Here is a 12,413-nt window from a genome sequence, read left to right on the forward strand (position 1 = left end):
TGGAGAGATATGTATAAATGGATGATAGATAAATAGATAGATAGATAGATAGATAGATAGATAGATAGATAGATAGAGTGGGAGAGATACGTGGATGGATGGATGATTGATAGATAGATAGATAGATAGATAGATAGATAGATAGATAGATAGATAGATAGATAGATAGATGGGTGGGTGGGTGGGTGGGTGGGTGGGTGGGTGGGTGGGTGGGTGGGTGGATGGGTGGATGGATGGATAGATAGATAGATAGATAAATAGATAGATAGATAGATAGATAGATAGATAGATAGAAAGATAGATAGGTAGATAGATGCATACATGCCAAATGCAGTGCAGGATCCCTACAGTATCTTTCATCATTTATAACTGGTGTAATTCTATCTTGTGGATTGTATCTGGTGTATATCTTATGATTTGGAGTGACTCAGCTGTGTTTGTTCTACTTTCATTTGTCCTTAACATTAGGTACTAGCTCCACTTTTAATAATACATCAATCTGGGATACATTTATTGTATTATACATACATTGTGTGTGTGTTAGTGCATGATAGTTCTAATCAACTTCTATATGTATGTGGTGATAAGAACAAATAAACTACTCATGGTAGATCTTCAACATGTAAATTATTAGATAATCTTTGTCTAAAGACATGAATTTATCTTTAGTATGAGGTTGATATTACATTTACAATTCTCACATAACAATTATGTATTAGGAATGTGCTAGAAATTGTATTTGTTTATTCCAAAAGTGGTCTGAATTGCTAATTAGAAACTAGTTCCTATGTAGAGAATAGAAGACTGCATTCTTTCAAGAACAAGGCACTTCTTTTCCTGCATGTTCTTCAGGTACACAAATGAGAAGCAAACCATTATAAGAAGAGAAAGGGGATTGAATTTTTAGGTTTGCACAGTTAATAAAGGAGATTCTTTGTCTTCTGGTGAAGAAGTGTTAAATTTATGTATCTCCCAATTTGGTGTCATATTTCTGTGGCAAAACTATAACTGACAGCAATTTGGGAATAAAAAGGTTTACTTGGATTATTTGTTCAAGACACAGTCATCATTGTGGGAAGCCAAGAAAGGGAGTCATTCAAGGACAGGGATCTGGAGTCAGGAACTGAAGCAGAGACCTTGAAGTCACACCATTTCTGTGTTTCTCCCAGTTTGGTCTTAATACAACCAAGGACCACCTTCCCATTGGTGGTACTACCCACTGTGAACATTAATTATCAGTAATAATTAACACATTAATCATTAATCAAGAAAATGCCTCCATAGACTTGTCTATAGAAGTCATTTTTCTCAACCGAGTTGTTCCCTTCCCAGAAAACCAGATTGAGTCAGTTTGACAGAAATATCATCAGCATGCACTATGAATGAAGGCCTAGGAAAGGGTAACCTCTCTTCCTGTACAAGAACATTGATGGGACTAAAGTCACTTGGCACTGAAGCAAAAATAAAGTACTTCACAGCAGATAGGAGAATGATTACCAGAGGCTAGAGAGAGTAAAGGAGGGTAAAGAAGTGAGAATCTTTCAACAAAGTTGTAGACTGACAGGAGAAATAGGTTCCAACTTTCTATTGCACAGTAGTGTGACTATAGTTAATGATGCCTTTAATGCTTCAAAATAGCCTATGAGAAGTGATTAATGAATGTCCCAAAAGAAGCTGGTAGAAATTTCAGGTACCAATTGTGTTAATTAAGCTGAAATCATTATTAAATAATATGAATATATATTGAGAAAGTACAAAACTACTTAGAAGAATCCAGGGTGTTTGCCTGGTTTCATCACTGATGCTTACCATAGTAATCATTGGTAATATCCTCAAATCACTTGTAGTTTGTTGGTTTGTTTGTTTGTTTTACAAATACAGTTTTTAACTATAAGATCATTTCCCAACTGCTATGAAAATTGAAATAAATGAACTCTCCTCACTTTCATGAAACATTGTACAATTGACTTTCATGATAAATATGAAGAATTAGTAAGAGATATACCAATACCACATTTTAGATTTTCCTGTGCTAAGGCATCACAAGATACCATATTGATCTCTTTCATCTCTTCTGCTTTGCTGATCTAAGAGGGAACTATTCACCTTTACATGAGTACAGCTTAAGTACAGTTGAGCTGCATCAGCATGAAACTGAAGTTGATCAAGCGACAACAGTGTATTCCTTACTATATACATATACTTTTATTTTTTAATTGTGCATTCAATAAACCTTATTCATTTTTATAAGCATCAAAATTATGTAAAGACAAATGTATGCACACACATGTGTATATGTGTATTCTTGCTGAATGATGAGCAAGCTACTTCGGTCATTAAAAGTGGGTTAGCATTTGTTTTGATATATTATTGCTAAATTGTACTTAGTATCACAGTTACATGGTGTTAGATGTCCTAGAATAAATGTGGCATTTCTTTGTGTGCAGCCATGTGGGTGCTGGGACTCTGAAAGAACAGAAAGTGATCTTTACTACAGAACCATTGCTCCAGGCTCCCAATATGTCTCTTCATGAGTCCAGTTTCAATGACCATATGGTCAAAGGACTATCTTAGTTTTTCTATCATTAAATTGATTGTTTTTACAAGTTTTCTTTGTTGTATGGATATCCTATATCATTCCTTGCACATATATGTTATTTAGTTTGAAAAGACCAAGACCATCTTGAGTATACAACCTGGTGTCCTTATTAAATTAGTTTACACAATTATAAATAATAACACATGATATGGAGAATTTGGCATTCTTAAATTGAAAAATTCTCTCTTGGTAGGTTATTAGATCACAGAAACAAATTGAAAAGTAACAAATGACATAGAAACAAATTGAAATACACTCAGAACCATTCATCTTTAATGTAAAACAAAACAAACTACTTATCAAGTTGAAAATAACCAAGATGTTTTATAATAAATTGTACTCCTAATCATGCCTAAAAGCTGCCTCACTCTGAGGCCATTATTGGAAATATAAATCAAATGGTTTACCTTAATTTCTAGAAGCAACATCCACAAGTATTTTAGAAATATAAGAATGCAGTCGATTCATTAATCAAACATAAATTTACAAAGAGAAGTGTATTTATATAATTTTTTGTATATTTTCAGTATACTTAGTTATAAATTAAATCACATTGACTAGATTATTTCTATAATAAAACTTGTTAATAAGAAAATAGAGTACATGCTTTATGGTTATATTACAGATGCAGAATATATTCTAACACTTGTGTAAACATTACAAGTCAAAATACAAATCAATGCAGACATTATTTTATTCCAGAAGCAACATGCAATTTACATCCTTTGTGCTGCTTAAATGTCAATAAAGAGCTAAATATGTAAAAGTGAAATGGTACTTCTTTAGATATAATAACTTACAAATAATTAAAATACTTAGGAAAAGAACAGGAGCATAAGGAGCATTTATCTTGCATGTCTATAACCATCCTAATGACCTAGAGGTTCAAGTTGATCAAGTGAAGGGTCAAATAAAGCCAAAACATAGTGGCAAACAGGTGTTTCATTCACAGATCTCAGCACAGACCTGGCAAAAGAAATGGAAACCTGTGTACTTACAGCACAGAAAAAGCAACTCGCTCTCACCATTGTCATGTGTATAGTTATGAAGTGTCTTAACATACATGTAGGAGTCTATCTGAAACAAGGATATTATCAAAAGAATGTTGCTTAGTGTTTATTTTAATTATTCAATTTTTCATCTTTAAGCTGTATATATTAGATAGTACAATTGGAGTGAAATCATTTTTTCATAAGTCTGAATGCATCCACAAGAAACATACTAGTTTCAGTGGATTATTTGTATACCACTTTTTCAAATCAAGCATTTATAATACATCAGTATAATGATATTAATTTAAGATAAAAATTATCTTTGAACTAAAAACCAATTAAATGGTTTTTATCAGCATGGGAATATTTCTTTATTGATGTTTTCTTTCAATCAAAATATAATATCACCTAATTGTTTTCAAATTTCTGTTATGTTCCTGAAATAATTTTCCCATGAATATTAGGATTTGAAATGTTAGGAGACTGAATAATGTATTTATAATTAGGGACAAATTATATATATATATTATATGCATACATATATATACACATACATACACATATATAGTGTGTGTATGTATATACATATGTATACCAGTCCATTTATATTTTGTACCACCCAGTAAAACTTTGTTTAGCTCCATCATAATCATAATCTATGATACAATAGCCATTACCTGGCTGCCTTAACTGATATTTTTTTATTTTATTTTTTCTTGTCATTTTATTCTATTTACTGTTATTATTTGTATCTGTGTCTTTATGATGTGTGTGTAAGAGGGTCTGAGTGTGTGTGTGTGTACATTTCCTCACATATGCAGATACGTGCATATCAAACCTTGTATGGATTTTATCAGGTGTTTGGGAGTCAACTTTCTCTTTCTAACATGTAATCCTGATATATCACTAAAGCCCTTATCATTAGAGCTACCTCATCAGCCTTTAAAGGATGTTTCTAATGGTGAAAACTGCACTTTGCCATGATGTCCTAAAATTTTCATTCGATTAATTAATAGGTAAAATAAACTAATTGTAGACAACCTGTACCTTCTAGTGAAAATTCCTTCTCTGGAGAAAAAATGTTGCTCTCATCAGGACAACTTCTAAGATGTCCTGATCACGACTTTCCCAGTCCACAGCACCTGAGCATTAAACTCTATCACTAGTTAGCAGTTCTGAAATTGACGAAATCTGCTACCTATAAGAAAGTTGCTGGAGTAAACAGCACCTTCGGATTCTCCCATACACAAAGCAGGCTTGCTGGGTGTGGGTACTAAAATCAACACATTTCCTTAATGGAAGATTTAAATTGATTGTGATGTATTGATACAGTTGCATATATTAACTAAAATGCTGCTGAACAAGAAGAAATTAATGGTTTCTAAAAGTATCTTTTGAAGCATTGAGGGAGGAAATCTTTTAAGTCACTAGTACTCTCTTTAATTGAATGAGTCTTTAAAGGACAGGCATGAACTATGCACCTTTGGGGCTAAATTTTATGCCCACATAATCGAGTGCATTGAAAGGAACTGTAGACAAGCATTCAGATTTAAAGACGTGGTTATTATACTTACAGTCAAGACTGTAGTATGTGCAAATCAGTCTAGGTAACTGAACAACACAGTAGTTTATTAACAGAATATCAATTTGTGGAGTTTTCTTTCATTCTATGCCTGAGAAACAAACATTACTTTAACTTAATAGTGTACTCAAATGACAAAGACATATTGGCATAGGCAATAATAGATATTTTCTTCTAATTTTGTTAGAATTTTCCTGACGTTTCATTAATACATGCACTTTTTGTTGAGGAAGACACTGCAGACATGAAGGATGAGGAAAGATCCTAGAATTAAATCAGGAGACCCTAGTGTAGGCAGTACTTTGAGGTTTGCTCTACATTCAGGAAGGGCAATTATTCAAAGATGCATTTGACTGGATTGCCCCTATGTTTCTTCAATGATAGGAATTACTTGATATTGAACAAATAGTTCAGCAATTAACAGAGCTTGCTTTTTATCTATAAGAGTCAAGTTCAGCTCCTACCTCCCACGTCAGGTTCCTGTCACTACAGTATCCAGGGTATTCAAACCTTGTTGCCTTGACTACAAGATCTGAATTAAGAACCTGGATTAAGAACAGTATCTTTAATGCCATTTTCTCCTAAAATTCTTTAATACTTGTTTTTTTTTCCTTCTTGTTCTGAACACTGCAAAGACATAGAGGGTATTTATATTAAAAGCATGGCTCTCCACTTACAGATTCCTGATGTATAGCTAAAAGCAGGATAAAGCTTGATAGCTCTACCTTCAATTTTTATCTGTCTTCCTTGCCTTCAATTTGGGTGCAATTCCAGGCTACTCTGCACACAGGCATGTTAATCACTTAAGGAATGCTCAAGCATTCATCTCCACCTTTCAACGCCAAATGAAAGAAAAACTAAGGGATTCTCATTTATCTTTCTAGTTAGCACGAAGGTGATGGATTTCTTTCCTAAATTATCACGTGTCTTACTTTATCCCCCACTTCCCAATTACTCTCCCAGTCCCTGTTTTCTTCTTTATTACAAGTAGTTCCCTTCCTACTTTTACAGATGATTTTATGTCTATATGTCTATATTTTAAATCTAGACTTTGCATATAAATGAAAACATGTAGTATTTCTCTTTCTCAGTTTTAGACGTCTCCTCTCTAGCCTTTTGCCTTCTACTTACATGTCAAATATGCCTATATCATGAACCACCTTTTATGGTGACTTCTGTTGCTATCCCAGCTGTGGCAAGTTCGTTTCAAGGTAGGGGAATGGGATTAGAAACATTAGGTAGGAAGGACAGAGATTTAAAAGGTTGAATATTGAGTGTCCTGAGAGGTCAGATTGCTGTCAGACATGGCTGCTGGGCATGGACACGGGCACGGGCACGGGCATGGCCATGATAAACTGGTACTTCCAGATCACACACAGTGGAAAATAGAAGGGACACCGCTAGAGACAGTGCAGAGGAAGCTGGCTGCCCGGGGACTGAGAGACCCGTGGGCTCGCAATGAGGCTTGGCGATGCATGGGTAGCTTTGCGGAGAACATCTCCTTCTTGAGTGTGCTGTTCAAAGGGTTCAAGTGGGGATTTGCTGCGTTTGTGGTCATGAGTATTTCCTGGCCTCCCAGAACGGTGATAAGAAACAGCACTGAAGGCAGCACCTGGGATCATCTCTTTCCTCTCTCTAGCTCCTTGGCTAAATTGGCTAAATGTTTGTCCTTGAAAGGATGGCTTAATAAAGTAAAGAAAGAATAAAAGAGAAACACAAAGCCTACAATAGTACCAGGAGAGCAACGCAGTCCTTCCTGCATATTGAGTTCTGAGTTCTGAGTTCACTCGTGTTTATTTTTCATACACTTTAATACCCCAATGCAAAATGGGGGAAGAAGGTAAAAGACTGTTGTAACATGACGCAAAGAACAATCAGGACAGATACTTGTTTCAGTATTTGAGATACCAAGCCACTAATTCCTGAGAAAAGTATTTGATGTCTGGGGGCAGTGAACACACCCTAGATCAAGTCTTCTAAAGGTAGCCACTCCCTAGGACAAACTTCTTATTTTAAAAGAAGAAGCAGAAGTATGCTTCATTTCTCTGACCTGTGGTCAAGGTGGAGCAGATCTGTCCATTTGGGTCATCTTAATCTCCAAAGCACCAAGTAATCACACCCTAGGTCAGGATATCTTGATTTGTAGTCACACTTTGTTGTCAACAACTTTGAAAGAGCAAAAATAAGGTCAAGACTCTCTGACCTTCAGACAAGGTAGAATAGGCTCACATTTTTGGGTCTCCACATGCTTATACAGTTGTCTTCTCTCCAATTTGTGCTTTTGATATCTTTGTCACAAGTGTGTAGCTGAAATGTATGGTTATATATAAGAGTCATATATCTACACCATTAGTCTACATGTCTGTGTCCTTTCACAGTATAAGCACTATTGTCATCACGGCTCTGCACCGTATTTTGAGATTAGGTATTGTGATGCTTCAAGATTTATTTTCTTTGACTACAGTTGTTTGGCTCACTTGGTGAATTTTATGCTGCCACACAAGTTTTAAGATTTTTTTTTCTAGTCCTCATGTTTGATGAAGATCACATTGACTATACCAGTCAGCTTAGTAGTTTAGCGGTTGTCACAAGATTGTCTGGCAATTCATTAATGCGAGGCTTTGTATCCTCTAGTACTTTTCAATTTATTTATTTAGTATTTCATTTTTCATCTTTCATCACCTGTTTAGGTTTATCTAGGTATTTTTTTAGAACCATTGTAAGTCTGTCTGACACTTCTGTGTCCAGTGCCTGTGGAGGTCAGAAGAGGGCAACAAAACCCCTCAGACAGGAATCACAGATGCTTGTGAGCATAAGTGGATGCTGGGAATCAAACACTGGTCCTCTGGACAACCATTCAGTGTGCTTATCTTCTGAGACACCTCTCTGGTCATCACATTTCTTTTTTTATGATTTGGCAGACATCTGAGTTTTTTCATAGAGTATTCACAGTCTCTTAAATATGGAATCCTGCTGTCTGTACATTTTCTTCTTGCTACCTTTCGTGTTTCGTTTCCTTTTCTTGCATTATTTCTCTAGCTAATGTTTTATTAAGAGGGAGAGAGTGTGTACTCATATCACTTCTAATTTTAGAGGAAATATTTTTAGGGTTTTATTCCATTGGCTTAATGTTCACTGTTGGCTTTATTATGGTGAGTTGTGTTCCTTATAGTACTACTACTTTCTTCATGGTATTTACCATGTTCAATCTCCTCATAGATCCTTTCTACATGGATAAAAATGATCTTGTATTGTTCTTCTTATCTCCATTTATTTGTAGTATGACATTCTTCAATTTACAGATACTGAGTTGCTTACATCCCTCAAGTAAATAAACTTCCTTTCTGTTGGTGAAACCTCTTTTGATGCCTAGAGGCCACTTAGATATCTTATTTATTTCTTGACCCTTTCCAAAAACAGCAGAGCCCTACAAGCATATCCCCCATAATAAGAATTTCACTCTCAACAGGAGTAGTTATGTGATAGGAGCTTAAGTTCCACCCACAGTATCAAGGTGTAATAACCATCTAACAAGATCATGGAGTTGGTCTCATGATTCTTCCCTCTGAAGACAAGTAACATCCACAGCTCCAGTTGTGAATGAGTAGTGGTCCCACCCATATTTCTAGTCCCCTAACATATATATGATTCTACATGAACAAAAGAAACATAGCATCAAAAAGACTCCACTTTGGAAAAGCTACTTGGCTATGAAAATCTCTCAACCACTTTTCTACATAATCTAGTCACTCAGGGCAAGTCATAGAGGGTAGTTGATGCCTTTTGTTTTATTGGAGCTATCATACTGAATACTAAATTACTTTTCCAAGGTCTCTCCATTATTTGTTTAATTCAAGTATTTGGAGTAGTGGGTAGACTGATATTCCTTAGTACTTAGCCTCAAGCACAAGTGGTGTGGAGTTGCCAGTCCTGGAATGTATTCTGATAAACTAGTGTCATATAATAGACAAGTTAGAGTCACAGTGTCTTTGTTTTGTTGTTGATTGTCCTGCATTTGGAACATTTGCATTTATCAGACGAAATAGATAAATATCTTACAATATTTGTTGACTTTGTAACACTTCCTCTCAGCTTTCCTTCACTTAGAGGTGGCATGGAGGATGCACCTTTTGTTATAGAATCTCCTTTGATGGTGAGGTCTAACAGCATTTTAGGGAAGTTGAGAGGATGTTAGAAGAGAAACAATATTATTACTGAGAAAACATTATAATTTATTATAGTTTAACTTCCAAAATAAGTGAATTTCAAGTCTTTAACTTGTAAAGCTGTCAAAATGCATCTTATCTTTAAAAAGATTTTCATACATCTAGGAGGAGCACAAAAAATTTACAACTCCATCTTTTGAAAATGAAATGCTCTTAGTGAGGGGAAGGAAGAAGTATTTCCTTCCTCTTTATTCAAAGGAAAATACAAATTATATATTTTTTTTCTAATTTCTAATTAGTCATACAAATTTCATTCATGGTGTAGCAAAGTATTTCTACTACCACAAACTGATATATGGTATAGTCATGAGAACAACAGTATCTAAAGGCAACTGTAGTCAAATATCCAAGGCCTTTTATTGTTTAAATATTGTTATTTAATTGCCATGGCTACTAATGTCTTTGAACTTTGTTAGTACAAGATAGAAAGTTCTGTCCTAGTATATTGTTCTGAGCACAAAGATAGATAGAGTAATTGATTCAGAATGTTTACTTCTTCTTTCTAGGTCACCAAAGTACTTATTCACATTCTTGTGATATGAAGTTGTTAAATAAATGCATTCTGTAAAATAACAGGAACTAAATGTTGTTTAAAATCAGCTCACTTTTCACAACATTCTGTTTCTTGTTTTAGTCTATGAAGGGAAATATTTAGGTTGGTGAGCCCCAAATGTATTCAGGCAAATCAAATAAAAAATTTGATTTTTTTCTAACCGTTGGCAACAGAATTTTCTTTCCCTCCAAATATTTTTGCATATGTTGTTAACTCTTCTGGGAATGATTTTTTCATGGGGGGAAGGTGGTAGCAAATTAAAAAGAATAAATTAGTCACAATTATTTGGATACTGCCTAAAATTCCGTAAAATGTATTCAGTCATTCAGAAAATAATTTTAATATTACAGTTCTATTAAGAAGACCTACACATTACTCCTACTAAAATATAAATGTATCTTATAAATAGATAAGAGACAATTTTGAAGTTAAATTTTCTAATCACACACTCAATAGTTTTGTTTTGTTTCTGCATTAATTTGTATGATTTATTTTGTGTTGTCTAAGTTATAATAAAATCTTAAAAGCCCTAGGAAACTGGGAAAATTGGTTGGTTAAATTCTTGCTTTAAAGGCATGAGAACCTGAATCCAAACCCTCAGAACTCATGTGAAAAAGGACAGCGTGGATGAGCAACTGAGAGGTGTTGAGAGCAGAACTAGTCTTCCTCAAGAAGAGTACAATGAGTGGTTATCCAAGTCCAAATAGTCAGCCCTGAAAACATGTGTGCAAATAACATATAGACTAAGCAGGTTATACTTAGGAGACAGACAGGAGAGAGAGAGAAGGAGAGAGAGAGAGAGAGAGAGAGAGAGAGAGAGAGAGAGAGAGAGAGAGAGAGAGAGAGAGAGAGAGAGAGAGAGAGAGAGAGAGAGAGAGAGAGAGAGAGAGAAAGAACAAATGCTGAGAAAAGAGGCAATGAATCTGTAAGAGAGCAGGAGGAGAATATGAGACGGTTTGGAAGGATGAAAAAGGAAGGAAATGACCTAATGATATTATGGTCTTATAAATATAAAAGAAATTAATTTTAGATAGGAATGCAGCTTTTGCAAGAAACACACCTGTGACTCTGATTTTAAAGACATAGAGATAGGTGAGTCCCTAGGACTAGAGAGCCAACCAGCCTTGCCTACTTGCCAAACGCCAGCTCCATGAGAGAATACATTTCAAAATTGAAGGGGAATGCACCTGAAGAACAGCATTCTAGGTGGAAAAAACACAAAGCATCAACTTAAAGATTGAGCTTATATTTACTAACTTTTTTTTAAAAGTTATATCTATTTTGGTCATTGTCATTACTATTACGTTTCATAGAGCTGCTATATTTGATGTGTTCAATCCAGTATTTGTAAAATTCTACGTTATTCTTCTGCATTAAAAGTCACTCAAGTCTCTGAATGTGACAACATTGAAAATACTTCAGTGTTTGTAAGCATTGAATTCTCTCATCAGCATGGCAGCATGTTTAAACATTAATAATAACACCTTCAAATCTGTTAATATTTGCACTTATCTTTATTTAAATTTAACTATAGCCAAGAGGAAAGTGACGATTCTACCTTATTTTAGGATGCATACAGATATATTGAAATTATTAAGATATATATGTATATATAATTGCCTTCTGAGTTTAATGCTTATCCATAAGGTTGTAAAGTCTTATTGAAGACTGCATAATTTATTGCAGCTAATTTAGGTACTTGAACATTTTATGAGACTTAAAAGGCCTCTAAGGCTTTTCACCTTGGGAAAGGCAATTGATGTTTCTTTCTGAGAAGAAATTGGTTTCCTTTAAGCATTCCCCATCTATTAGTCTGCTTCTAACATAAAGGGTTGTGCATAAAGACTGGAATTAATGATTCCGCAGCAGGTAAAACAGTCCATATAAATCTAGGCACATGATACTCTCTAAGCGAAGATAAGAGCAATAGCTAAAGCATATTCCCAGGTCTCAAATCATTTATATAATCTACTATTATTTTAATTCCCTTTCCCTTTTAAGTTGTGAGTAGACTCACAGGGAAATTTCAGACCATAGTACTGTTTCATGGGCTCACACGGTAAAGCCTAAGCACTGCACTTACCTCATATACAGGGAACACTGTGTTCTAATTACTATAATAATTAATCAATCAATAAGCATAGTATCTTTAATAAGGACTTTAGTGCTATGAAAGACAATGTGGTTGCCTGAGAATATTAGGGGACTGGTAAAGGCTAGAGAATCCAACAACTGTGATTCCTGGCACAGTGGTTACCCTCCATTCCCTGTTAAATTTTCGCCCTCCCTCTATCTTAGTTAAACGTGAAGATGAGATGCTAATATAAAGTTTTCAGGAAAAAACATAGAAATTTAACTTTCTATTAATTATCATCACTTAAGAAACACCTCACGGTCTGAATTCAGCTTCTACTAGAGCATCAATTAGGTCGAACCTGCACTTCTGGAACCTCAACATGTG

General features: G+C 34.8%; 1 protein-coding gene and 1 pseudogene across 1 annotated transcript in view; both read left to right on the forward strand.

Annotated features, from left to right (window-relative positions):
- Sgcz (sarcoglycan zeta) overlaps positions 1 to 12,413 on the forward strand; it is a 356,632-nt gene that overhangs the window by 37,125 nt on the left and 307,094 nt on the right. The window lies entirely within an intron of this gene.
- On the forward strand, positions 6,439 to 6,776 carry LOC125414543 (NADH dehydrogenase [ubiquinone] 1 beta subcomplex subunit 3 pseudogene; annotated as a pseudogene).

This window comes from Myodes glareolus, chromosome 23 (genome assembly GCF_982192425.1).
Source record: "Myodes glareolus chromosome 23, mMyoGla1.1, whole genome shotgun sequence".
Classification (NCBI taxonomy): domain Eukaryota; kingdom Metazoa; phylum Chordata; class Mammalia; order Rodentia; family Cricetidae; genus Myodes; species Myodes glareolus.